Source organism: Bacillus rossius, chromosome 7 (genome assembly GCF_032445375.1).
Source record: "Bacillus rossius redtenbacheri isolate Brsri chromosome 7, Brsri_v3, whole genome shotgun sequence".
Taxonomy (NCBI): Eukaryota; Metazoa; Arthropoda; class Insecta; order Phasmatodea; family Bacillidae; genus Bacillus; species Bacillus rossius.
Window position 1 is genome coordinate 1,743,448 of NC_086335.1, and position 27,255 is coordinate 1,770,702.

General features: G+C 55.0%; 1 pseudogene; it reads left to right on the plus strand.

Annotated features, from left to right (window-relative positions):
* The first annotated feature begins 262 nt into the window (after positions 1-262).
* LOC134534635 (5.8S ribosomal RNA) lies at positions 263-418 on the plus strand (annotated as a pseudogene).
* Positions 419-27,255: the final 26,837 nt, after the last annotated feature.

The following is a 27,255-nucleotide window of genomic DNA, read 5'->3' on the forward strand; positions in this document are numbered from 1 at the left end:
CTGTAGTGAGAACTCGCAAATTTCCTGTGGGCGACAGTGTGATGGCCCGAAGTGGACCCGGGTCTTCCTGCTGCAGGTTACTGAGAAGTGCACAAAGAGAATCGTATGGATGTCGGTCGTGGCCCCCGAGAATTATATTCTACGGGGCAGATCACAGCCATAGGAAAAAGGTGTGAAAGAATGCACTACTGCATTGACGTCTTGATAACAATATGATAGGCCTTGCGGGAAACCGCGAGGCCTGAGAAAAAAATATTCTGACAACCCTGAACGGTGAATCACTTGGCTCGTGGGTCGATAAAGGGCGCTGCAAACTGCGCGTCGTCATGTGAACTGCAGGACACTTGAACATCGACATTTTGAACGCACATTGTAGTCCATGGGATTCCATTACCGGACCTCACCCGTCTGAGGGTCAAATTCTCTATAATACAAAAAGAGTTTTCTTTAAAGAAACTCATGAGTGTGGAAACACTTCTGCCATCATGGTTTACTGAGGCAGAGCTTGTAGACATCCCTGGATTGTCTCGCCCGTGCCATGTAATGAAAAGCAGGTGCAGTGTGTCTCCCACTCATTGTGAGAGTTCGCGGATGCCAGTCTGCGTCTCTTTAAAACTGAGAGAGAATGTGAAGTTATTTTCCGATTAGTGTTGGGCTTTCACACTGTGCTAAACCTCGAAAGGTACCCGATTGGCGTTCCGTAGGCTCGGCATGATCGGTGCTCGGTACGGGCTATCGTGGCAAGTGATTTAACCACCTTCTCGGAGGTTGAAAAGTGTACAGAACCCTTAATTGGGTCCTCTCCATGCTGCGAGGGAAGGGTGCAATGGTCTCGGCCTCCGATTATAAGGAGCATTTATTAGGAATCGTCGAGGTCAAAATTGCTCCCAGAAATCCCATTTACATTCGCGCGTGCTGCACACATTAAAGAGAATGACCTCAGGTCGGGTGAGATTACCCGCTAAATTTAAGCATATTAATAAGCGGAGGAAAAGAAACTAACAAGGATTCCCTCAGTAGCTGCGAGCGAACAGGGAAGAGCCCAGCACCGAATCCCACAGGCCCTGCCTGTAGGGAAATGTGGTGTTAGGGAGGACCCGTTTATCCTGGGGTGTCACGGCGTGTCCAAGTCCATCTTGAATGGGGCCACAGCCCACAGAGGGTGCCAGGCCCGTAGCGACCGCTGTTCACCCCGGGAGGGTCTGTCATCAGAGTCGGGTTGCTTGATAATGCAGCCCTAAGTGGGTGGTAAACTCCATCTAAGGCTAAATATGACCACGAGACCGATAGCGAACAAGTACCGTGAGGGAAAGTTGAAAAGAACTTTGAAGAGAGAGTTCAAGAGTACGTGAAACCGTTCAGGGGTAAACGGGAGAAATCTTGAATTCGAAAGGTCGTTGGGGATTCATATCTCTCCGATTCTCAGGCCGCATGGCCTAGCCAGATGGCGTCGGTCGCCCGCGGCGATTCACTTCGTCCGCGGTGTCGTTACTGGCGTTCACACGGCTGAGGTGGTGAATCTCTGGCTTCGGAGGGCTGCACTTCCTCCCTTGTAGAAACGTCGCGACCCGTTGGGTGTCGGTCTCAAGTCCATGGATGGCAGACCGTGTGCTATGCGACTACATATCGCTGGCCACGGACTCTATGAGACCAGGCCGGCTGCCCGACGGTATGACCAGAGGGGTCGATCCGCTTACAATGCAAAACACTTGGGATGTGAAGTGTCCGGCTCCAGAAAACGAGGTGCGCAGGGAGAGTGGTTGAAAAATCGCGGACACTGTGCATGCACGGGTCCGGGCCCTGAGTGTCCTCGAGCTGGTGTCCTCGGACTGGAACTAGACCCCCATCTGCGACGCCCTCCTTCGGATGCTCTCCCGACCCGTATTGAAACACGGACAAAGGAGTCTAACATGTGCGCGAGTCATTGGGTTGCACTAAACCTAAAGGCGAAATGAAAGTGAAAGCCGCAATGTTGTGGGCAGCCGAGGGAAGAGGGTTAAATTTTACGGGCGAGCTACCGCGTGAACAGTTGGCTCGTGACGGCCTGCATTCCCGGGGCGTCTCGTCCTCATTGCGAGGTGAGGCGCACCTAGAGCGTACATGTTGGGACCCGAAAGATGGTGAACTATGCCTGGCCAGGACGAAGTCAGGGGAAACCCTGATGGAGGTCCGTAGCGATTCTGACGTGCAAATCGATCGTCGGAGCTGGGTATAGGGGCGAAAGACTAATCGAACCATCTAGTAGCTGGTTCCCTCCGAAGTTTCCCTCAGGATAGCTGTCACTCGGAGGATTTGAAAAAACAGAGTCTCATACGGTAAAGCGAATGATTAGAGGCCTTGAGGCCGAAACGACCTCAACCTATTCTCAAACTTTAAATGGGTGAGACTTCCGGCTTGCTTGAGGTAATGAAGGCGGAGACGGATCTTGAGTGACAAGTGGGCCACTTTTGGTAAGCAGAACTGGCGCTGTGGGATGAACCAAATTCCGAGTTAAGGCGCCTGAATCGGCGCTCATGGGAGACCATGAAAGGTGTTGGTTGCTTAAGACAGCAGGACGGTGGCCATGGAAGTCGGAATCCGCTAAGGAGTGTGTAACAACTCACCTGCCGAAGCAACTAGCCCTGAAAATGGATGGCGTTGAAGCGTCGTGCCTATACTCGGCCGTCAGTGGCATTGGGAGTGGTCGAGGCTTCCACCTCGGCACTCGAAGAAGCCCTGACGAGTAGGAGGGTCGCGGCGGTGAGCGCAGAAGGGCAGTGGCGTGAAACTGCCTGGAGCCGCCGTCGGTGCAGTTCGTGGTGGTAGTAGCAAATACTCCAGCGAGGACCTGGAGGCCTGAAGCGGACAAGGGTTTCGTATGAACAGCCGTTGCACACGAGTCAGTCGATCCTAAGCCCTATGTGAGAATTGATGCCGATGGATGGTCGAAAGAAAGATGGCAATGACGCAACAGACCGAAAAACCCCCAGCGGGCGAAAGGGAATCCGGTTCCTATTCCGGAACCCTGCAGCGGAACCGTTCCAAATCGGGCCCTCGCGTGGGTGTTCGTCGGGGTAACCCAACAAAACCCGGAGACGCTGACGTCGACCCAAGTTTCTCCTCGGCTCCTTCAGGCCGTTATGCCTCGTCAACGTTCTCCCTGTGTTTTACCCCAGTGAAGTGCGACGGCCAGGGACGCACCCGCGTGCGCACTAGCGGGCTAATGAGCCTATTGGTGCTAGAGAGGATTCTGTGTTTTTGTGTATATTTTATTAATTCTGTAAACTTGTTGTGATTAATGTTTCGTTTAGCTGTGAATATTCTGTGTTTCCGCATGTATGCTAGTATGTAATTGCAGCCTGGCGCGCCGCGAGATGGGGCTCTCTCCCACGCCGGCCGATTTCCCCTCCCTTCCCCGCAGCCCGAGGGCGCCGGCCCGCGGGCGGGCGGGGAGAGTCAGTCGTGTTCAGGGCTCGAATGAGGACGGTCGAGTACGCCGCTCCGCGCTGCTCGCGAGGCGCGTACCCGGAGCTCATGGCCACCTTTCGTTTTCAGTTCACGAGTCATTCGGCAGTCAAGCTGCCTCCGCGAGTCTTACGCCGCGTTACTGAGTTTACGAGTCGTCAAGTGACGTTACCAGCCGAGTACGGCAGTCAAGCTGCCTCCGCGAGTCTTTCGCCGCGTTACTGAGTTTACGAGTCTCCGAGAGACGTTACTCGCAGAGTATTCCGGACCATACGTTACGTAACAGGGCGCACGCGCACAGCGCTTCTTCGTGGTGTAACTTAACGGGACTAGTATTACGTGTAAGCAGCCTCCATCTGTGCCGGGACGTCATAGCGGACCTTATGGTGTTACGTGAGTCTGGGTCGCCGTGGGAAGGGAGCTGGTTCCGCGGTGATTTCGCCAGGCTGCGGCAGGGTCATAAATCGTTAATAAAAGGGGCTCGTGAAAACCGTCAACTCCGAATCGTTATTGGAACAATTTACCAATATTCCTCTCCACCTAACTCCTCCCTCCAGGTCCCGCAGTTCCCGGTCCCGGCCTTGTTGGCCTGGACCCACTCTCCGCAGAGCAGTACGGGCATAACTGGACATTCACGCAAGCAGGGGACCGGGGGCCTCAAGCCGAGGGACGTCATTTGGCACCCAACGTGGGGCCGTAAGCGCACGCAAGCGCACGCAAGCGCGCAGGTGCAGGTGCAGGACAGGACGGAAGCAGGTGCAGCCACGTGGCGTGGGAGCGGCGCGAACACGAGACGTCGCGCCGGCGCGCCGGCGGGAGATAACGCGGCGTGAGAGCGACGCAAACTCGAGATGTCGGCGCGAGATTATGCGACGTGGGAGCGACAGAAACCCAAGACGTCGGCGAGAGTTATCAAGGTGCGGGAACGTCGCGAAACAGAGATGTTAGGCGTAAGATAACGTGACGTGGGAGCGGTGTGAACCGGAGACGGCGGGCGACGCGACTAGGATCGGTGGCGCTACAGATAACGCGTCGTGGGAGCGCCACGAACCTGAGATCGCGACGCAGCAGGGATCTTCGGTGCAAGATAACGCCGCGAGAGAGAGACATGGACTGAATTACCGAGCAGCGAGACACTCCCGATAAGCATGGACGATTTCCAGGAAGCGTACGAGACATGGGCGGAAGCGGACTTTCCAGAGCCCGGCGAGTGCTGCGAGCACTTCGCAGATTACGAGTGCGGATTTTGCTTTGAATACCGGGCGTATGGTAGGACAATGTGCGGTGTGGACTCATGCCCTGGCAGGACATCGGATGGGCAGATCTGCGGGACGTGCGGAAATCTGTGGCACAGGGAGTGTTCACAACTGGTCGCGCGAGAAGAGGAATGGATGTCCGGCTTTACGTGTGACCAGTGCCGAGCGAAACTGAGTGAGGGTGTTGCCGCAAGTGTCTCGACCGCGAAGGTCGAGTGGTCACACTGGGCGGGCGCCAGCACGCTGCAGGAGTCGGCGATACTCCCAATGCCACTGCAACCGACGCCGCCGCCGACACTGCCCACGACACCGCCGCCGACGCTGCCTCCGACACCGCTTCCAACACAGCCCCCGCCCTATGGGGAGGAGACGCTGAGCAGGACATCGCTGCAGACGGAGGAAGCCGCGCCCGTCCAGCCCCTGTGGTACGACTGGCACGCGACGTCCGGGTGGATACGGCAGGCCGACTCAGACACGCTGCCCCTGACGCCGCTGCCCCCAACTGCCGTAGGGGCTCACGAGGGGCCTACGTGGTGCGAACCGGCTGTGCTGACACAACCGCTCCGCACGCACGAGGGCGTGCCGCAATCGCCCTGCACGCACAACGAGGGCGTGCCACAATCGCTCTGCAAGCACGAGAGCGTGCCACGATCGCTCTGCACACACAACGAGGGCGTGCCGCAATCGCTCTGCACGCACGAGGGCGCGCCATGATCGTTCTGCACGCACAATGAGGGCGTGCCACGACCGCCGTCACGAGGGCCACCTTGGACGCGACGCCGCCGCCTGCTGCCGCGCACGCCGTGTGAGGAGCCACGCCCCCTCGGACTGTCACGCGGGCCACCTTGGACGCGACGCCACCGCCTGCTGCCGCGCGCGCCGCGAAAGGTGCCACGCCCCCTCGGTCTGTTACGCGGGCCACCTTGGTCGCGATGCTGCCGCCTGCTGCCGCGCGCGCCGCGAAAGTTGGGTGCCACGCCCCCTCGGTCTGTCACATGGGCCACCTTGGACACAAAGCCGCCGCCTGCTGCTGCGCTCGTCGCTGAAGGTGCCACGCCCTCTCGGACTGTCACATGGGCCACCTAGGACGCGACGCCGCCGCCTGCTGCCGGGCGCGCCGCGAAAGGTGCCACGTTTCCTCGGTCTGTCACGTGGGCCACCTAGGATGCGACGCTGCCGCCTGCTGCCGCGCGCGCCGCGAAAGGTGCCACGCCCCCTCGGTCTGTCACGTGGGCCACCTTGGACGCGATGCCGCCGCCTGCTGCCGCGCGCGCCGCGTAAGGTGCCACGTCCCCTCGGACTGTCACGTGGGCCACCTTGGACACGACGCCGCCACCTGCTGCCGCGCGCGCCGCGAAAGGTGTCATGCCCCTTCGGACTGTCATGCAGGCCACCTTGGACGAGATGCCGCCGCCTGCTGCTGCGCTCGTCGCTGAAGGTGCCACGCCCCTTCGTCTGTCACGTGGGCCACCTTGGTCGCGACGACGCCAACTGCTGCCGCGCGCACCGCGTAAGGTGCCACGCCCCTTCGGTCTGTCACTTGGGCCACCTTGGACACGATGCCGCCGCCTGCTGCCACGCGCGCCGCGTAAGGTGCCACGCCCCTTCGGTCTGTCACTTGGGCCACCTTGGACACGATGCCGCCGCCTGCTGCCACGCGCACCGCGTAAGGTGCCACGCCCCTTCGGTTGTCACTTGGGCCACCTTGGACGCGATGCCGCCGCCTGCTGCCGCGCTCGTTGCTGAAGGTGCCACGCCCCCTCGGTCTGTCACGAGGGCACCGGACTCAGCAGGTCAGTGCTCCAGTGCCATGGCCCGGTGTATCATGTCCATTTGAATAAATTAGAGGCGTTGACGGACATAACTGCCTCGTCGGAGGGGGGGCATTTGACGTCGACCCAAGTGTGTCCTCGGCTCCTTTAGGCCGTTATGCCTCGTCAACGTCCTCCCTGTGTTTTCCCCCAGTGAAGTGCGACGGCCAGGGACGCACCCGCGTGCGCCCTAGCGGGCTAATGAGCCTATTGATGCTAGAGAGGATTCTGTGTTTTTGTGTATATTTTATTAATTCTGTAAACTTGTGATTAATGTTTCGTTTAGCTGTGAATATTCTGTGTTTCCGCATGTATGCTAGTATGTAATTGCAGCCTGGCGCGCCGCGAGACGGGGCTCTCTCCCACGCCGGCCGATTTCCCCTTCCTTCCCCGCAGCCCGCGGGCGCCGGCCCGCGGGCGGGCGGGCGGGGAGAGTCAGTCGTGTTCAGGGCTCGAACGAGGATGGTCGTGTACGCCGCTCCGCGCTGCTCGCGAGGCGCGTACCCGGAGCTCATGGCCACCTTTCGTTTTCAGTTCACGAGTCATTCGGCAGTCAAGCTGCCTCCGCGAGTCTTTCGCCGCGTTACTGAGTTTACGTGTCGTCAAGTGACGTTACCAGCCGAGTACGGCAGTCAAGCTGCCTCTGCGAGTCTTTCGCCGCGTTACTGAGTTTACGAGTCTCCGAGAGACGTTACTCACAGAGTATTCCGGACCATACGTTACGTAACAGGGCGCACGCGCACAGCGCTTCTTCGTGGTGTAACTTAACGGGACTAGTATTACGTGTAAGCAGCCTCCATCTGTGCCGGGACGTCATAGCGGACCTTACGGTGTTACGTGAGTCTGGGTCGCCGTGGGAAGGGAGCTGGTTCCGCGGTGTTTCGCCAGGCTGCGGCAGGGTCATAAATCGTTAATAAAAGGGGCTCGTGAAAACCGTCAACTCCGAATCGTTATTGGAACAATTTACCAATATTCCTCTCCACCTAACTCCTCCCTCCAGGTGCCGCAGTTCCCGGTCCCGTCCACGTTGGCCTGGACCCACTCTCCGCAGAGCAGTACGGGCATAACTGGACATCCACGCAAGCAGGGAACCGGGGGCCTCAAGCCGAGGGACGTCAACGCCATCGGGAGATCTGGGAAGAGTTTTCTTTTCTGTATGAGCGTTCGAGTTCCCTGGAATCCTCTAGCAGGGAGATAGGGTTTGGGACACGAAGAGCACCGCAGTTGCGGCGGTGTCCAGATCTTCCCCACGGACCTTGAAAATCCGGGAGAGGGCCACGCGAAGCATTCGCACCAGTTCGTACTCACATCCGCAGCAGGTCTCCAAGGTCAAGAGCCTCTAGCCAATATACTAATGTAGGTAAGGGAAGTCGGCAAATTGGATCCGTAACTTCGGGATAAGAATTGGCTCTGAGGACCGGGGTGTTTCGGGCTTGGTCGGGAAGTGGGTTAACGCTAACGTGCTGGGCCTGGGCGAGGTGATTATGGTGAAGTTCTGTCTTGTGCAGGATGAATCCTTCAGGATCCGAGCTCGGTCCCATGCCTTGGCTGCCCACGGATATTCCTTGCTGCGAGGTGGTCCTGCCACGGCTTTCGGGCTCGGTGGTTCCCCTCTTCGGCCGCCATTAAACGGTCAACTCAGAACTGGCACAGACCTGGGGAATCCGACTGTCTAATTAAAACACAGCATCGAGATGGCCTCAACATGGTGTTGACTCGATGTGATTTCTGCCCAGTGCCCTGAATGTCATCGTGAAGAAATTCAAGCAAGCGCGGGTAAACAGCGGGAGTAACTATGACTCTCTCCATTGTAGGAGTTTTGGCACACTCCCGTAATCCAGCTTCTTGGAGGCTGAGGAGATCGTAGTTAGCAAGTAGTGACCTCTGCGTGGTTCCTGCCACCATTATCCTTAGTAGGGAGTATGCCCGAAAGGGTGAAGCTAACAGCTACCTCTGCGATGGTACCCGGGGCCAGCGGCCCCGGGTGTGTACCTCAATGCTGGCTAGATTTCGCAAAATGAAGCCTCGGATGGTTAGCTCGTCCTCAAGTGGCAGCTCTCACAACGACGCGCCCACTGGTGTCGTCGTGTCAGCATCGGAGGAGAGTGTAGGATCATCTAGCCTTGACAGAAATGTTGGATTTGGTTGTGAATTTCCCGGCAGTCCTAGGGTGTTCACAACCAAGACGGGACGTGGGGTCCACCATCGATTTGCCCACGAGGATTGGTACGATGCGCGACAGAAGCTCGATTGTGTGAAAGCGCGCTGGACAAGAGAGGAGTCTGCCCTGATGGCGCGTGAGGAGGCTAAGGCTGTGACGCAAAAAGCTAAAAATTTGCACCAGGCCCTGCAGTTGGTCTTGCCGCACAGGACACTGGATGCAATAAAGAGCCACAGGAAGTTGGCACAGTACAAGGAACTGGTCCTGCATGCTATGGGTACTTTGTCTGATTCAGGGAAATGTGCTGGCCCTTCCCAAATAGCTGCTGTTGAGCACAAACCTCCTCTTTTCCCGGCAGTGCAGGGAACCGGTGAACCGAGTGGTGGGGGAACCGGTGAGCACGGGTTGGGTGATGTGCCAGGCAGTTCCCGTGGGAACATCTGAGTGCGCTGCTGGACGGTCTGCAGCCCGTTCCGGTTGTTGATCGGCTTAACTTAATTGTTCGGTCAGTTGACGACTGGTCTCGGGCACGCCTGCACCAGGAGATTAGTTGGTTTCTCCGCGATCTCTTTTGGAAGCCCTTGACCCTAAACCTGGCTAGGGTGTCACTTCCATCTAAAGACAAGGTGTCATGGTGCAGACTCAGGCGGGCGGATTATGGTCGAGTCCAGAGGGTGTGGAAGCACAATCGGAACACATGCTTACGTGATATCTTGAGGGACAAGCGCACAGAGTCAGCACCACCCAAAGAACTTATGGTGCCTTATTGGGAAATTGTGCTGCGTTCGGGATTGTCTTGTACTCCCGGTCAAAGAGGACGGACAGTCCTGAAAACAGAGTTGTGGGACCCAGTGACTGCGAGGGAGGTTAGGCTCGCTTTTCCTCCTCTCGGGTCAGCACCGGGCCCAGATTCCTTTACATCAAAGGACTTCAGGGCGGTACAGTCCAAAGTATGGGCATGCATATATAACATCTTCATGCTGTGTGGCCGACTCCCGGATCATCTCCTCGAGTCGTGTACCACACTTATACCCAAGAAGGACGGTGCCTGTAACCCTGAAGAATTCCGACCGATAACCGTTTCCTCTGTTGTGGTCACATTCCTTGATAAGGTGATCGCCAACAGGATGTCCACGCACATTCAGTTGGACCCTCGCCAGAAACCTTTTCGATCTCTGGATGGTTGTTCAGAGGGGGTCTTCCTTTTAGACTTTATCCTTGGACATGCCAGACGTAACCACCGACCGATGCATTTGGCGTCTCTCGACGTAGCCAAGGCATTTGACTCTGTGTCGCACGCGGCCATCCTTGATGTACTTAGATAATTTCGTGTCCCGGATCAAATGGTTGAGTACATAGAATCTGTGTATGCTGGCTCTAGGACACGGCTCCAGGGTGATGGGTTGCAATCCCATGCTATTCATCCCACTTGTGGGGTGAAGCAGGGTGATCCACTCTCGCCTATAATATTCAAAATGGTAATTGATCGCCTGTTCACTCTTTTCCCTCGTGAGTCAGGAGTCCAGGTGGGAGATGCTGTATTGAATGGAATGGGATACGCAGACAACCTTGTGTTGTTTGCTTTAACACCTTTTAACACCTGTTGGACTGCAGCAGCTGCTCGATATAACTGCCGAATATCTGACGCAGTGTGGCTTACGTGTAAACGTGGGCAAATGCTTTGCTGTATCCTTCGCAATTGTCCCTCATGAGAAAAAAGTGGTGGTTGCTACTAAACATCGATTCAACTGTTTGGGCCAACCTATTCAGGCACTTAAGAGGTCAGATCAATGGAAATATCTAGGAGTTCCTTTCTCTCCTGAAGGTCGGCTGAAGATTGATCCCCTCGGTCGGCTGAAGGATGAATTGGAAAAGCTTCGAAGGGCTCCACTGAACCTCAGCAAAGGCTTTATGCCTTACGCACTATGGTTTTGCCTGGCCTCTACCACTTGCTAGTGCTTGGAGGAACGACCATCAGTTCGTTGAATAGGCTTGATATTGCGGTTCGGTCCACTGTGCGCAAGTGGCTGAACCTACCGCATTATGTGCCCAACGCGTATATTCACGCTGACGCTCGGGATGGAGGCCTTTCCATTCCCTCCTATTGTTGGACAGTCCCCCTGCACCGCCTCCATAGGCTGAAGGCTCTTTCCGTCCCTTTGTGGCGAGGGAGGGCCCGATGAAATGGTTGCGAGTGTGGGGGAAGAGATCAAGCGTGCATCTGCTCGCTTACAGGATCATGGTACGACCATCAGTACCCGTAATGCCTACAGAGCTCGCTTTGCTAGGCTATTACATACCTCCAACGATGGAGCACCTCTTAAGGAGTCTAAGCAGGTGGAGGGCCAGCATCGGTGGATTACTGATGGGTCTCTCATGTTGTCGGGTCGTGACTACATTGCTAGCAATAGGGTCAGGATAAATGCCATCCCGCTCCGAAAGCGGACTGCTCGCGGACGTGTCCGTGACACCCGCTGCCAGGCGGGATGTGACAGCATTGAGACATTACATCATGTGCTGCAGCAATGTCATCGGACCCATGACATGCGAATCAAAAGGCATGATGCATGTGTGAAGTACTTACTAGATCGCCAATGCTCTCGTGGTAAAACGGTATTCTTGGAACCGCATTTCCACACGGCAGAAGGTCTACTGAAGCCTGACTCTGTCATCCTTCATGACGCGTCTACTGCGGTAGTCGTTGATGCTTTGGTGGCTGGAGAAAGGTCGGATTTAGACCGAGAGCACGACCGTAAGGTCAGCAAGTATGAACCACTGGAGGATCTAGTAAAAGACCGGTATTCTGTTGAGAAGGTGATTTTCTCTTCCCTCACAATCAGTGCGCGTGGTGTGTGGGGAGGAAAATCCTTTAAGCATCTATCAAAACTGAGACTGCTTGGCATCTCTGATGCCAAGATCCTGTCAACCCGAGTTCTTCTTGGGGGGATGGGGGCTGTGCGTGTGTTTAATCGCCGTACAGCTGTAGGTGGGAGGGTCAATGGCTGGTGATTCACGCCCTCCTTGTGATAAGTGCTACCTCCTCCAGCTTGAGGTACAATATAGAGGGCTTTTTAGTGGGTAGTCAACTTGTATTGGGTGGAGTCCCTCACTAAATGCCATTGGTCACCTGGCATGAGTGCGTAATGCATTTTTCCCACTCTAAAAAAAAAAGCCAAATGCCTCGTCATCTAATTAGTGACACCCATGAATGGATTAACGAGATTCCCACTGTCCCTATCTACTGGTGGGAGTGGGCTTGACCTATCTGGCAGTGGTGCTGCAGGTCAGGTAACCGGGCCTAAAAATGGGCTGTAAACTGCACTGCGAGGTTTCCCCTTTAGCCTTGTAGTCGGTGAGGAGATTCAGGCAACCCCGAGGTCTCCCCTGCCTGCCCTGAGGTTTCCACACACCGATCAGGAAGGTGATTGTCGTCTGAGGTGTCGGAACTGTTGCCAGTTCTAGTATCCGAGACATGACCCATCAAGTCCGCGGAAAGGGTGTGTGATGCGATTATATAGCCTCTCCACATCAAGTGGCAACCCTCTGCCTCCACGTTGGCACCACTGTTGGGGGAGGATTGTGGTGGCTATGTTGGGATGGGTTCCCCAACCTCTGGTCATAGCACCTCTCTAACTAAAGAGGGAGCTGCCGGGTCCAACTCTGCCTCAGTTGCATCCTCAATTGCATGTATGAGACCGGAAATGGTGAAAGGGCTGAATCTGCGGGCAACAGCAGATGTGATAGAAACCTTTCCGGGGGGGATCGATGGCCAAGCCTTGGTGCATCGGTCCCAAAAGGGCCACCATAGTGAATGGATGGCCCCATGGTAAAGGAGTTCAACTGGGTATGGTGGTTATGGTGTCGGGCGACCGGGCCTAAAAACAGGCTGTAAACTGCACAGCGAAGTTTCCCCTTTAGCCTTGTAGTCGGTGGAGGTACTGAGGCAACCCCAAGGTGCCTTCGGCCTGGGCACTGTAGTTGCCATTTTCCAGCTGGGGCTGACGGCGGTCATCGCCCGACGAGTGCAGTCGCATCTGGGCCTTAACCGGCTGTAAACCCGTCGGGCCGAGGTACGGCGGGTCGGAGTGTTTTCCGAGGCGACTAGGACACCCCGTGGCTGCACTCTGATGCGTGATGGTCTGGTCAGGCTACCGGCGAACAGTCTGCTGACGAGACCAAAAGTTGGTCGTAGTACGGGGAGAATACACCATGTTTGAATGGCGCCCCGCTGAGGTTTCCTTATAGGCCCAGGATTCTTGTTGGGAAGGACTCGTACTTGGGAGTGGTGCCCCGAGTGCTTTAGGGTACGTATCAGGGTTCCTTAGCCCTTTGATGTGCTGACGTGATGAGCGACGAGAACTGCTCCGGTTACCAGCCTGGTCAGCTGGGAGAGGTTGGGTTGACCTCCACCGGACCATGGGTTCGCTGGGTGATTGAGGAGTCCCAGTGTGATGCGGGAGACTGGGGTAGGCGCCAGAAGTGATGACTCCAGAGGGCTTAGGGAGCATCCAACTTGCTGGTGAGCTGAGTGGGGTAGGGGGCCGAGATGGTGCATAAGCTGGGATGGGTAGCCTCAGCCCCTGTGCATAGCCAGAGCTCTAACGCCCTTCCTGGTTGCGTATGCGGCATATCCGCATCCATGCCCATGGGGGCCCCAGGGCGGAAGGGCCTCACGGCTAAGAGCGCTGGGTCAAGAAAGAAAAGGGGGGAAACCCCTAGTTGTGACATTTGTGGCTAGAGGTAGGGCTTAATGCAGTAGGGCCCCCCGAGCTGTTATGGCCACTCGGGACGCCTGAAGAATAACACAGAGTTCCTGGAAGATATTTGATGAATTTATTACGACACAGCCCTCTACATGGTGCTGCCTGTTCTGGCTGTAACGGTTTTCCCGACGCGACTAGTCACATGCGCAGCTCACTTCCTCAGTGGCGGCTCACGATTTTAATGCGCGTGAGGGGCGGACTTGTACACGTAGTGCGGCGGTTACAAAATACACTCTAACATGATGAACGATATCTTGACGAACAATACACTTCACTATTACCTAACATTTAATAAACTGGGCTAGTGGCATGTAGGCCCGTGTCTCCGGCGACTCTACATGGTACCTAGATGTGTCCCAGGCACTGATTCGTTAGTACATTTGTTGGCACGTTACCGTGCAACAGCGATACCTAAACTCTAACATGACCGATTACACTTTGACGAACAAACATTTCACTACTACATAACACTTAATAAACTGGGCTAGTGGCACGTAGACCCATGTCTCCGGCGACTCTACGTGGTACCTAGATGTGTCCCAGGCACTGATTCGTTAGTACGTTCGATGGCATGTGTCGCTTGTTGGCTGCCCCGTGCGGGCCAAAACTAAGTAGCCGGTAAGCTAAGCTGGGGCGTAGAGCGCCGACGTAAAGTCTCGTAAACTTCCCACAGTACTTACGTATTACGTAGAACACTCATCTTGGAGCACTGATTTAACTAAAATAAATACATCATGGTAGATTGAGGCCGACCACAGAACTGTACGTAAAAGTTTAAGAAGATATTACACTATTGAAAACCACATGTCGGTGAAAGCAAAGGTTGATGGTTCCGCGTTGCGCGCAGGCTGCCGGCCTGTCGGAGCTCCTGAAGGACACTGCCCGTGTCGATGCGCGCGACCCCCCTCCCCCGCCACCCCTCTCGCGGAAACGTGTGAATTTCGCGGGAAACTGAAACGGCCAGGTTCGGGACAAATCGCACAGTGAAACATGATTTTGCAAGGACTGAAATATTAATTGATGAAAAATAATGTTTAATAAAAACCTGTGGAAAAATATACATAAATTAATTTGTTGTAGTGCGGCGGAGGGATATGCCACACCCGGCCAGATCCTTCCGCCGGTGTAGCACTCGTCGCCAGGCGTTCGCCTCGTCGCACGAACTACACTTTGCTGCGCGCACGAGCACGTTCGGTGCACACGCCTTTGCGAGACGTTGATGAGGCATAGCGGTCTATGCGACATAGAAGTGCATTGGCGGTCGGCGTCAACCCCAACCCCTCCCCGAACTGTGAATAATTTTTAAATATTGCCTTAATGGTTTATCATAGTTTACCAAACTTATAATGATTTTTTTTAATTAGAAATAAAATGTACTTAATATTTAAATACTAAAGGTTGACGTCGTACCTCCTCTTTATTAAACAAAAACCCGGGTCACAGTCCTGTCCGCGGCGCAACACCCCAGCCATGGCCCTGGTAGTGCTACCACTCGTCACCAGATGGCAGTTGTAAATATAAAGAGACAATGTATTATAGTTATGTTATATATGTTATTATTGTAAATATTTATGTAGATTAATAAGTGTATATTTTAAGTATGTATTTTAGACGTGTAAATAATATTGTAAAATGCAAAAGATCAAAAGAGATAGAAATATGTAAAAGTTTAACACAAATGGTTCTAGAAGAAACTTGTATAAATTGTGCGGGCTAATAGACCTACACAGCGGCCGGCAAGGATTCCCAGAAAGACTGCAGAGGAGGACGGACGCACCAAGGAGCCACTCGTCCCGACCCTTGCATCTAAGCTGTGTGTAGCACCTTTCAGTGCTACCCAGCGGCTCCTGAAAGGCAGCCTGTGCACTCAGTGTGCGCAGGCAGGTAATCTGAGCTACGGTAAGCAGTTAAAGGTATTTTATTACTGACGACCAACGAGCCCTGTGACATCCGGGGAGTTAGATCCCCTACAGCCTAGCCTGAACCCGGCTAACTTAGCCCCGGGGGACGGTCAGTGGGTGTGCTAGGGTGTGAGGCACGGACTTCATAATGACGACTGAAATCGACGAAATGACGTCCTCCCCTCAGGAGGGAATGAATGACGGTGACTGGCAGACATTCGCCACTAAGAAGGCAAAGAGGTCGCACCATGAGATGGCGGCCTCTACCTCTGACCAGCAGGCGGGCCCCGCCCGCCCCCCCCCCCCTCACTTAACAGCCGCCTGCGGCAGCGACCAAGGCTCCTCGCGTCAAGCCACTCTTCGTGTTTCTTGACCAGGGGCACCAATACCCGCGTGTATACCATGCGCTGAAAAACGCTCTCACCGAGCGTTTTACATGTACCAACCATGGTAAAGACGAACTCATGGTGCACACCGCCTCCATCGCGGACTACGCACGTGCAATTAAGGCCCTTCTGGCCATTGGGGCACAGCATTCGGTGCTCATGCAACAGCACGAAGTGCCGAAGAAATTCGTGCTGTGCGGCGTCCACCGACACACGCCGACGGACTTCCTGCAGGAGGAGTTCGCCGCACTAAACCTGCCTGTCCAGAACCACTGGTTCCTGGAAAACAGGCAGCGGCGGGAAAAGTGCGACGCCCTCGTCATCGAGGTCCCGCAATCGTGCGACACGGCTCGCATACAGGCTCTGCGCGAGTTCGCAGGAATGCGGATTCGCGTAGACGACTACCGACGTCCGAAGGGCCCGGTGCAGTGCAGCAACTGCCAGCGTTTTAATCACGTTGGCAAGGGCTGCAGTGCGGCACCAGTCTGCCGATGGTGCAGCGGCCCGCACAGCACCACCGACTGCCCGAACGGGGGCAAACAAGAGCACAAGAAGTGTGCCCACTGTACTGAGCAGCACTGCGCCAACTTCAAAGGGTGCAGTGCCTTCAAGAAGGAGACGTGGAGGCACCTTCCCCCCCAAGAGCATAAGAAACGGGAGCAGCAGTCCCACCGCGACATGCGCGACAACATGCGCGCCACGGACCAGCCCCAGCCATCTCAACAGCGGGCACCACAGGGGCGCCACGCCCCCCCACGACACAACCCCTGGGGCCCACCGCCGCCGTGCTTCGGCGACTATCTGGCGCAGGCCAGTGGGAGCCGGTTTGCGCCCCTGCAGCAGCACTGGGAGCTCAGCCACAATGAGCTGGACTACCCAGTCCTTGCCAACAACCCGTGGCAGAGGAAGAAGGGGTTCACGAAGAACCCCACGGGCCACAAAAATGGCCAAGGAAAGCCCCCGCGCCCCGCCCAGGACAGGCCCCGACAGCCTGCCCAGGACAAGCTGGCAGCCACCAAGCCAGCTCCAACACCGGCGAAGAGGACGCCAGCTCCCGCACAGCCGCAGGTCGCACCTGAGGCTGCTATGGCTGTTGACGCAGCGCCAGAGCTGCCAACTGCCCAGCCGACACCCCCCACCAGCGCACCGGCGCCGCAGCTCGGGGACATCCAGGCGGTCATCTACTCCCACGAAGCCATTCGGGGAGACGCCCGACTGCAGAGCGCCATCGGCCCTCTGTGCCAGCTTCTGGTCATCTGGCTGGACACATCCAAATGCAAGGCCGACAAAATACGAGCCACCATGGATTGCGTATATGCACTTGCTGGTGTCATAAATGACCAGCCTTAACTCGGCCCCGAGTTGCAACACAACCCCGGCCACTAGACATAAGTTACCTTCCCTCCTATTCTGGAATGCACGCGGCCTTATAAATTACCGGAACTTATTAACCACCTGGATAAACATAAAATAAAAATAGCTGCGATCAATGAAACCCATTTAAAACCGACAGACAGGCTGACAATATTAAATTATGTCATACATAGGCGCGACCGAGACGCACGAGGCGGCGGAGTAGCCCTTGCTGTACACACTAGTGTACAACACACTGCCTGCCAGCTCCCTGATTTCCAACAACTGGAGGCTATAGGAATTAATTTAAACATAAATCGGCAACAAATTAAATTAATTGCAATGTACGCCCCACCAGGCAGGTCCCTCAGCGAGGCAGATCTGGATACTTTATATGGAGCGGCCCCGAGCTTCCTTGCTGTAGGCGATATAAATGCCAAACACATAGAGTGGAACTGCAGGCGCGCTACAGCGAACGGCAGACTACTCTACACTCACCAACTCAACAAAAACTACACTGTACATACTCCCTCAGAGCCCACACATGACTCTGGTCGACTGAACGACATGCCTGATATTTTAGATATCGCCCTGAACAAACGTGTCAACACGGGATTCGAACTCGAGGTTGTACACGACATGTCATCGGATCATTTCCCTGTTCATTTAATATTCGATGATGCAAATATAGACTCCAACCAGCCATGAAAAATCAGGGACTATAAAAACGCGGACTGGCAACAATTTAAAAACTACTTAACAATAAATCTCCCCGACACGGCCGAAATAACCATTGAAAACAGCGATAATTTAAATTCCGCGATATTAGAACTAACAGAAAAAATCCAGGATGGTATTAGCCAGTGCATCCCAGAAAAGGAGGTTAGGTTAGCACACGATGAGCTGCCAGAATACATCCGCAGCTTGATTTCACAAAAAAATCGACTGCGGCGTGAATACACACGGCGTCGTACACAAGAGACGAAACGCCGAATAAACGAACTGGATTTTAAATAAATCGGACAAAATCCCGCCCTTTGAAACAAACAATGGCGTAGTTTTTCAGCCCCGTGATAAGGCACAAGCTTTCGCCGACACACTGGAAGCAGCATTCCAGCCCAACATGCAGCCCTGCGATAGAATATTCACGGCGCAAATTTACCGCGAACTCCGTGTTAAATTGCGACTGCCCACAACCTCTGAGCCATTACTTACACAGGCGCAAGAAATAAAGCGCGCGATCAAAAAAATGAAGCCGCGAAAAGCTCCCGGGAATGACGGCATACAGGCTGTTGTTCTCAAACAACTCCCGAACGAAACACTCGAATATCTAGCCGAGTGCATAAATGCAATGTTTCGGTTAAATATTTTTCCCTCACAGTGGAAAGAGGCTAGAGTTATAGTCTTCCACAAGCCAGGTAAAAATAAAACACTGCCACAGAATTACAGACCTATCAGTCTGCTAAGTACTGTGTCTAAAGTCGTGGAGAGTATTATACTACACAGACTTAATGTACACATTCACGAGAATAACATACTGCCCAATGAACAATTCGGCTTTCGCAGTACACACTCGACAGTGCATCAGCTCGTGCGCCTGACTGAAGAAATCACAAGCGCATTTAACGTACAGGATTACGTAGTCGCTACGTTTATAGATGTAGAGAAAGCCTTCGACAGAGTATTCCATGCGGGGCTAATCTACAAACTCTACCAAACAGGATTTCCAGACTGTTATATTAAACTAGTCGCGTCCTATTTAGCAGACAGAACCTTTAGAGTATCTACTGAAGGAGCTCTATCAGACATAAAACAAATAAGAGCAGGTGTACCGCAGGGAAGCATCTTAGGCCCTGTACTCTTTAATATATATGTCAGTGACATGCCACACCCCGCACACCGACTAGTAAAGCTGGGCTGTTATGCAGATGACACAGTGCTGTATAGCAGGTCCCACAACCTCCAGCTAGCTACCAACAGACTGCAAGTCGCGCTCACTGAGTTCGAACAATGGTGCACGACTTGGCGTATAAAAGTAAATACAACGAAATCAGAGGTTATTGTATTTACTCGTAAAAATCTCCCGCCTGTAGAACACAGGCCGCAAATACGTTTGTTTGACGAACAAATACCGCATAAGGATGTCGTGAAATATCTAGGTGTTCACATGGATAGGAAACTACTCTGGCGCAATCACATTGACACTAGGTGAGCGCAAGCGCAGGCTAGGATCAGTGCACTCTACCCAGTAATGAGTAGACGATGCGGCAGCAAGGTTAAAACCGGCCTACTGCTGTACAATGCTCTAATACGCCCAATAATTACGTATGCAGCCCCAGTCTGGGCAACAGCTGCCCCCACACACCTAATAAAACTGCAGCGGATTCAGAATAGGTGCATTCGAATCGCCACAGACGCCCCACGATACTGCCCTGTAGAAGCATTGCATCGTGAAACCGAGTCGGAGACTTTGCAAGACTTTTACACTCGTACAACACAAACTTTTTACGATAAATGCGTAAATAGTTTAAATCCGCATATTTCCCCATACAGCACACAATGTTTCAGTAACATGTCTGTGATATTGCAGTAACATTACTATGTTTCGAATAGATTACATTTCATCTGTCATGTTTCTGGAATATTTCATAAACATTTCATTGGACACATAGTACTCATGTCTATAAATGAAGTTTCAGATACATTTCAGCAAGATTCCTTTGGCAATATTACATTGTGGTTGATTCTGAAATGTATCTGAGAGCCTCTTTGAAGAATGTGTCTAATTTAATATTCGACTTAGCTTCTTAAAAACTAGTTTTGTGTTTATATGTATTTTAGTGTGTGAAACACATAGATTTGTTTGCATTTTTCAAACAGATATTGCAACAGATACAGTAGCTACATTTATTATTGTTTTAGGTATAAAAATAATTAAAATTATAAAAAACCTAGAATTGCTGGAATTCATTATTTAAAAACCCAGAAACCCAAACACCATCGGAAAAACCCAGATCTGGATGGAAAAACCCATGAGTGGCAGCCCTGGTCAGCACGTCCTCGGTCAGCTGCACTGGGCCGAATGGTCCACTCCCGCCTCAGAGTGTGAGGCTGCTCTACCCAAGAGCTGGCGCCGGGCAAACATCACGACTACCGAACGACCGAGCGACGTCCACCCCGTCTCCACACCACACCAGAGACGAGGTCGCGACAAGGTATGAAAATTATATTTGAAAATTTAATTTGACTCTCCCAAGAAAAGCATTCTGGATCTACTCTTTTTATTACTTGATTAGTGCACTTTATTTCAAGATGCACCTAACACTTTTGTATAACCACTTGGATCAAGAGCAGGGTGCGTGTTTTGTGGGATAAGTTGGCTCACGGGCATGGAATGTGCCTTAAAGTGAATTTTTTTTGTTGTTTTGCTGAAATATTTAAGTTTTGGTGTTGTCGTCGAGCGGGCTGATCCCCTTATTGGTTGTGTAGGTTCTTGGGCTAGCTCAGTTGGGGGTGGGTTTCGGGCCGCGTGGCAGTTAAGAGGATCTAGCCTGCTAATAATGAAACTACATAGGGTTTCGTGGCACTCACTCTTTTTATTGGCCACTATTTGCACTGGCACGGGGCTATCGCAGTTCCCGCCTACGACCGTTCTTAGGTGAGGCCTGACTACACGAGAATTTCCCCTTACACGGCCGCCTATGGGAAGTAGTAGGCGCCGGCGTCGCGGCGCTAACCGATGGCGTTTGTCCCAAACCGGCAGGGCTTTGATTTCCTGTCCTATAGCGAATTCAGGCAAGCACTACCTGCGGACACAGTTTCTGAAATGTCCCATTAAAATGGCGAGGTCTCGTCCATGGCACAATGGTACTATTTTATCCTAGGCAATGCATGACTATACAAGCGAATAAAGATATATATATATATATACATACAAGAGGAAAGGAAAAAATTATGAAACACTAATAAAAAGAAAACTAAACTATTTACAATAAGGCGACCCCTTGGCAATAGTTTACATACTAATCTCCATAGTTTCGAACTGCCTGACACGACTCGAAGACTGATGCTGATCTATTCCCCGCGTCACTGACGTTAAGCCCGGAGGCCTCTATGCTCACCCGTTTCACTCGTCTTGGCGAGAGCTCGCGGCCGACACGTCTCTCCTCCGCGGTTCTCCAGACGCGACTGCCTCCTCTGCTCGCGCCGACCCCCTCCCCGCGCGCGTCTCGTGCAGCATCTGACGTCCTCGTGGACGGGAACCCGCGACTTGTTCACCCCGTGCATATTAAAATACATGTTATTTACCCTTCTAATTTAAATTATACATGATGGATGATATTATAGTTTTTACAATAAAAATTATGTCCTGCTGAAAGAAAAGAAAATATACATAAAAAAAACTACGTCGGAGGGACACTGATTTATTGAAGGTGGCACCACTGGCTCCCGCACACGCCCGCGCACAGAAGAAGGCGGTGACGCGCCATAACGGCCTGTAGGAGCTAGGGTGGCCTCTGGGTCGACGTCAAATGCCCCCCCCTCCCACAAGGCCATTATGCGCGTCAACGTCTCTTAATCGCATCTGCCGTTGCACTCGTTGATCGTAGAAACGAGAGGGTAGGAAGTGTCTTGGCCTCTGGTGTGTATCGTGTGCGGGTGTCTCGCGAAGGGTGGCAGTAAACTCATGACACTGAGTCGGGATCCTGTGTTAGTGTGGTGGCTTGCCTTTGGTAGGTTATTGCACTGAAATTCCCGTAAGTAGGTGGGTACCCGCCGTATCCTCCTAGGTCGGGAGTTTTCCCCAGATTCGCTTCTGGAAATTGAGGGGCTGAGCGAACAGTTGGGGTCTAATGTCCTGCCCTTTCCCCCCATCCTCGTGGTTGGGATGGCAGACCACCCCGAAGATCCTGGTTCACCTGTCAGGACCCCCATCAGTTCTTCCTCCATCCCCTCTGTGTCCCCCCGTTCTGTATCTGAGTCTGGTTCGGTGACGGTCATAATGAACGACGAGTCCGCCAGACTCGTATTGAGGGGCCAGAGAGGGGTGTCTGGGTCTTTCCCCTCCTCGTCCTCCCCGTCCGTGTCCGGTTCCGTGATGAACTGGATCACGTTTGTGTCGGCGGTCGTTTCGTCTGGTTCCCCAAATGTCCTGGCTGGTTCCATTACGCTCTCTTCTGCCCCTCCTGTCTCCGTTCCTTTCATGGCTGCCCCTGTGTCGGCTGCCGGTCGCGTCTCTGTCACGTCTCCTTGTTCTTTCTGTCCCGCCATGTCCTCGTCCCACCTTCCGTCCATGTCACGGCTGGCTTGGTTTGCGTCGGTGACTGGTGTAGAGGCAGACCCCTCTCCCCTGTCCGTGTCCCTTGGAGCTTGTCTCTCCCCCGCGGCTAGGCGCAGTTGGTCTCTGTGAATTTTTGCGGGCCTCCCGCTTGGTGTACGTATTAAGTACGATGTGGCCCCCGCCTGTCGCAGAACGGTCCTGGGGCCCGCCCATTTCGGGGCTAGACCTGCACAAAAGTTCTTTGCCCTTGACGACAGAGGATGCTGTCGGACGTACACTTGGTCCCCGGGGTTCAGAGTAGGGGGGGGGTCTAGTGGACTGTGGTGTCGTCTGCTGTAGATAGGCCTCCTGTCTCCGCCTAGCCCTCTCCTGCATTCTGGTCAGCTCGGTATTGAGACATTCGCCCCATCCGGCTTCTGTGGCTGCCGCCTCTACCCGGCATTCTCCTGGCAGCGCCAGGTTCCGCCCCATGACCAGCTCTGCCGGCGAGTAACCCGTGGCGGCACTCGTACGACGCCTCAGACAGTATAAGAGGTTCGGCAAATGGGTATCCCATTTTGAATGGTCCTATCCCAACCGGAGACGGAGCTGAGCCTTTATCTCTTGGTTCCGTCTCTCGGTTGGGTTGGCCCTCGGGTGATACGTCGGCGTCGTGTGGTGGCTCACCCCCCACCTTCTGCAGGCCTGTTTCCAGCGGGCTCCCGTGAACTGACATCCGTTGTCCGATAGGAGCACCGCTGGGTACCCGAAGCGAGGGGCTACCTCTCCGTCGATCAGCGCTATCAACGTTCCCGACCGGACGTTGGAGACCGGATAGGCCTCGACCCATCTGGTAAACAGGTCTGTTAGTACTACAAGGAAGCGCTTGCCTTTGCTGCTGCGGGGATAGGGCCCCATGATATCTAGAGCTAGTGTGTGGAATGGGTGTTGCGGGCGGCGAGGTCGCTGTTGCTCCTCGCCGTCTGTCCTCCGGGCCTTGCGCTGCTGGCAAGTGTGGCAGCGTCGGACGTATTCCCGGACATCGTGTCCCATGCCGGGCCAGTGGAAGGAGACCCTGATTGCCTCCGCGGTTTGTTCGGCCCCGGGGTGGCCTGCTAGCTGGTGGTCATGGAAATAACCCAGTATGGCCGCGCGGGCCCCCTTCGGGGCGTGAGTTCGCCAAGCATCCCCACCTCCCGGCACCCGCGTCTGCAGGACCCCGTCCACGCAGCGCTGATCCGGTACCACCTGGTTCCCGCACGCCTCCACGGCGGCCTTCGAGACGTCGTCCCCCCGCTGAACCCGCTGCACGGCGCTAATCAGCTGGGAGAGAGTGTCCACTGCCTCGGGTTCAGTGACTGGTTCCTCCTGTGTTACCGCGTACAATGCCGCGGGCCCCATCTGGTCTCCCGTGACGGGTGCGCGCCCTGACGGAGGAAGCAGATCGTCCCACGTGCCCTCGTCCTCAAAGATGTCCTCTGGGTTAGGATGTCGTGACAATTCATCGGCAAGTTGGTTAGTCCTCCCTGGCACGTGTTCCACTGTGAATGCAAAGTTTTGGAGGGTCACAGCCCACCGGGTAAATTTACTCTTCCTCCCTTGCATCGAGTTCAACCATTTTAAACACTGATTGTCCGTCCTAAGAGTAAACTCCCGCCCTTCCAGATGGTGTTGGTACCGCTTGACAGCCCACACCACTGCCAAGCACTCCTGTTCATTCACATCGTAGTTCCGGGCGGCCGGCCCGAATTTGGCACTGGAATACTCCATCACGCGTCGCTCGCCATTGGGTCCGACCTGGTACAACACGGCCCCCATACCTACTTGACTCGCGTCCGTTTGTAGGTACAGGGGTTCGCCCGGCACCAGCCGTGCGAGGGTGTGACTGTCCTTGAACAAGCGCTTGACAGTAGCCAGGGCGCGGTCGGCCTCCGCGGTCCACCTGTATTTTGTTTTGGGGGATAGCAAGTCCGTCATGGGGGCCGTCACCGCTGCGAAGTCCGGTATGAAGGACCGCAGCCAGTTCAGGAGCCCCATGAGTCTTTGCAGCTGTTTTCTCGTCTGTGGAGCCGCCTTGGACGCGATCAGGTCCAGGTGCTCCGGGAGAGGGCGGCACCCCTTCTCACTGACGACATGCCCCAGGAATCTGATCTCCGTTGCCCCGATATGGCACTTGTGCGGGGCGCAGGTCAGCCCGTGTCTGGCCAGCCGTTCGAGGACCAATGCCAGGTGATGCGCATGGTCCTCCCACGTCCGTGACCAGACGATCACGTCGTCCAGATAGGCCGTGACGAAGTCGCCCACGAACCCATCCAGGACGCGGACCATCATGGCCTGGAATGTCGAGGGGGCGTCCATCAGCCCGAACGGCATGGCTCGGAACTGAAACCTGCGTCCGTCCGGGGCCGTAAACGCGGTCTTAGGACGGTCTTCCTGCCTGATGGGGACTTGCCAATACCCGGACCTTAGATCAAGTGACGTAAATATACGGGCGTCCCCCAAGCCTGCCAACGCGTCTGCAATGTTTATCAGTGGTGGTGGGGCGGGTATGGTGACAGAGTTCACGGGTTTGAAGTTCACACAGAACCTCAAGGTCCCGTCCTTCTTCTTAGCCATGACGATTTGGCTATTGTACGGAGATTCACTAGCTTCTATTACTCCGTTCTGGAGCATTTCGGTTATCTGTTCCTGCACTACCTGACGGTCTTTGAGTCCAAACTCCCGCGGCTTTACGTATATGGGACTGTGTGGCTTTGTAGGGATGGCATGTTCCGTCACCGTTGTCCGCCGCAGCATGTCTGTGGCCGCGAACACTAACGGTTGCTGCGACAACACGCCCTCGAACAACCCTGTGTAATTTGGTGGCACGTCATGAGTGAGGTCTGCCAGCTGGATCTGTGGTGAGGGAGGAACAGGGCCCGCCCGGCCCACGCCGTACAGCGTTCGGCGCCCCTGACGGCCCACGTGCAACTTACTGTCCTTGATGTCAATGGCGGCGTCCTCCTGGACCAGCCAAGGCAGGCCCAGGATCAACTCCTCCCGCAGTCCACGCATCACCAGGGCGCTAGTCCGACTGAATAAGTCACGAACACCGATGGTTACCTGTGCGCGTCCAGACGTGGACGCGCTTGTCCCCTCCGTTGCCAGTTGCACCTCGTCCTCGTGTGGCTCCAAGTCCTCGTCCGGCACCAGGTGGGCGGAGACAAAAGAGTGGGTCGCCGCCGTGTCCACCAACGCGTGGACGGGACGGCCGTTCAGGAGCACTGGCACCCGGAGCAGCGCCGCCTGGTCCGTGCCCAGCTGTCCCAGCTGTGCTGGAGGAGCCCCCTGCTCCTCTGGTGGTGACCTGTCCCCTGCTGTTGGACTGCTACTGGCTCCCCCGTCTGCTGTGGCGTCCATGCTGCGGTTCCCGTGGTCCCTCGTGTCTCTTCCGAGCTGCCCAGTGGGGCTGTCACTTTTGGCGGGCGACGTCCCTGTGTTCCTCTCGTCCCTGTGGCTGGTGTCATGGCGGGCGTCGTTGGGCTGACTCGTTCTCGGGCTCGGTGAGGTCTTTTCTGTCATGTTGTCCGGGTTCGTATCTAGGAGGCAGTGGCCGACTCTGTCCCTGCCCCCTATTGTCCGTTTCCCGGATGGCGTCCTTCCCTTTCCATCTTCCTCCACAACTCCGCCTTGGTTGGACACTCCGCGTGCCAGTGATACTCCGGGCTGCGGCAATACTGACACCTGGGTGGACGGTTGTCACTCGTCCGCTGATTCGTACTCCGCTCCTCTGACCGTGTTCTGGTCTCCCGTGTGGGTCCCCCTGTCGTCCTCTGCCCTTGTGGTGTGGCCCCGCCCCTGTATCGGACCAATGTCATTGCGTCCTCGGGTGTCACAGTCTCTTGTGACATCACTGGTGTCATCCTAGGCTCCCGTCGTGACTCTCTTGCCCAGAGTTCCCTCCTACTTGCTGCCAAGTCCATTTCAGTCTCCCGGGCCAGCTCCACGAACTCGGATACCTCTAGGTCCACGGCCCGTCGCAGAAAAGGGCGTAGCGACGGCAACAACTGTTCGCATATTACGGGCATGACCTCGCTCACTGTTCTCTCCGGCCCCACTCGCCGGTGCAACCGCACCTTCCTATAGATAAATGATTCGGCGCTCTCCCCTGCGGCCTGTGGTACACTGTAAAGTTGTCGCTGACACTCGGCTCGTGCCAGTGGTCCGTTGAACCGCCTCTCTAGTGCTCGCTCGAATTCTCCCCACTCGGATAGATAGTCCCCCGTGTCCGTCCACCATTTCGCCGCCCGGCCCCGTAACTGGCCACACACTCTCGTCACCCAGTCCCTTCGTGGCACTCCCCTAAGCCTGTCCACACACGCGGCTACAAACGCACTCGGATCTTCGTGCGGTTCTCCCGCAAACTCCGGTAATGGGCTAGCCACCTCGACCACTCGCATCACTATACTCGGATGACCATGACCTATGGGCTCTCTAACGCCCTCGTCGCGGTGACCCGGTAAATGACTCCCCGATTGTCTGTCATTACTCTCCCCGCTACTCTTCACGTCCGCTAGTCCCCATGGGCATTCGCACGAAAGGTCCTGTCCGTGTCTCCCCCTGAACGGAAGTCCACACCCCACACACGTGTCCATCACCCTCGCCTTTGTCTCATCCGGTCCCTCCATTTTTCCGGTCGTCACCCGGCTTCACTTGGTTATCCGATCCTTCTCGGCTCGGTCGGCGAACTCGCCTCTCGGCGCGCGATAAGCCGCAGCGCGATACCGCGCGAATTCGAGCCCGGCGTGGGTCGCGCCGCCTTATCTCTCTCCCGCGTGAACCTGATCCCGGCGTGGATGCGTCTCCTTATCTCTTTCCCGCGCCGCTCCTTCCGCCTGCTTCCGCCGCTCCGCCGCGCCAGGCAGCTCCCGCGCCGTTCGC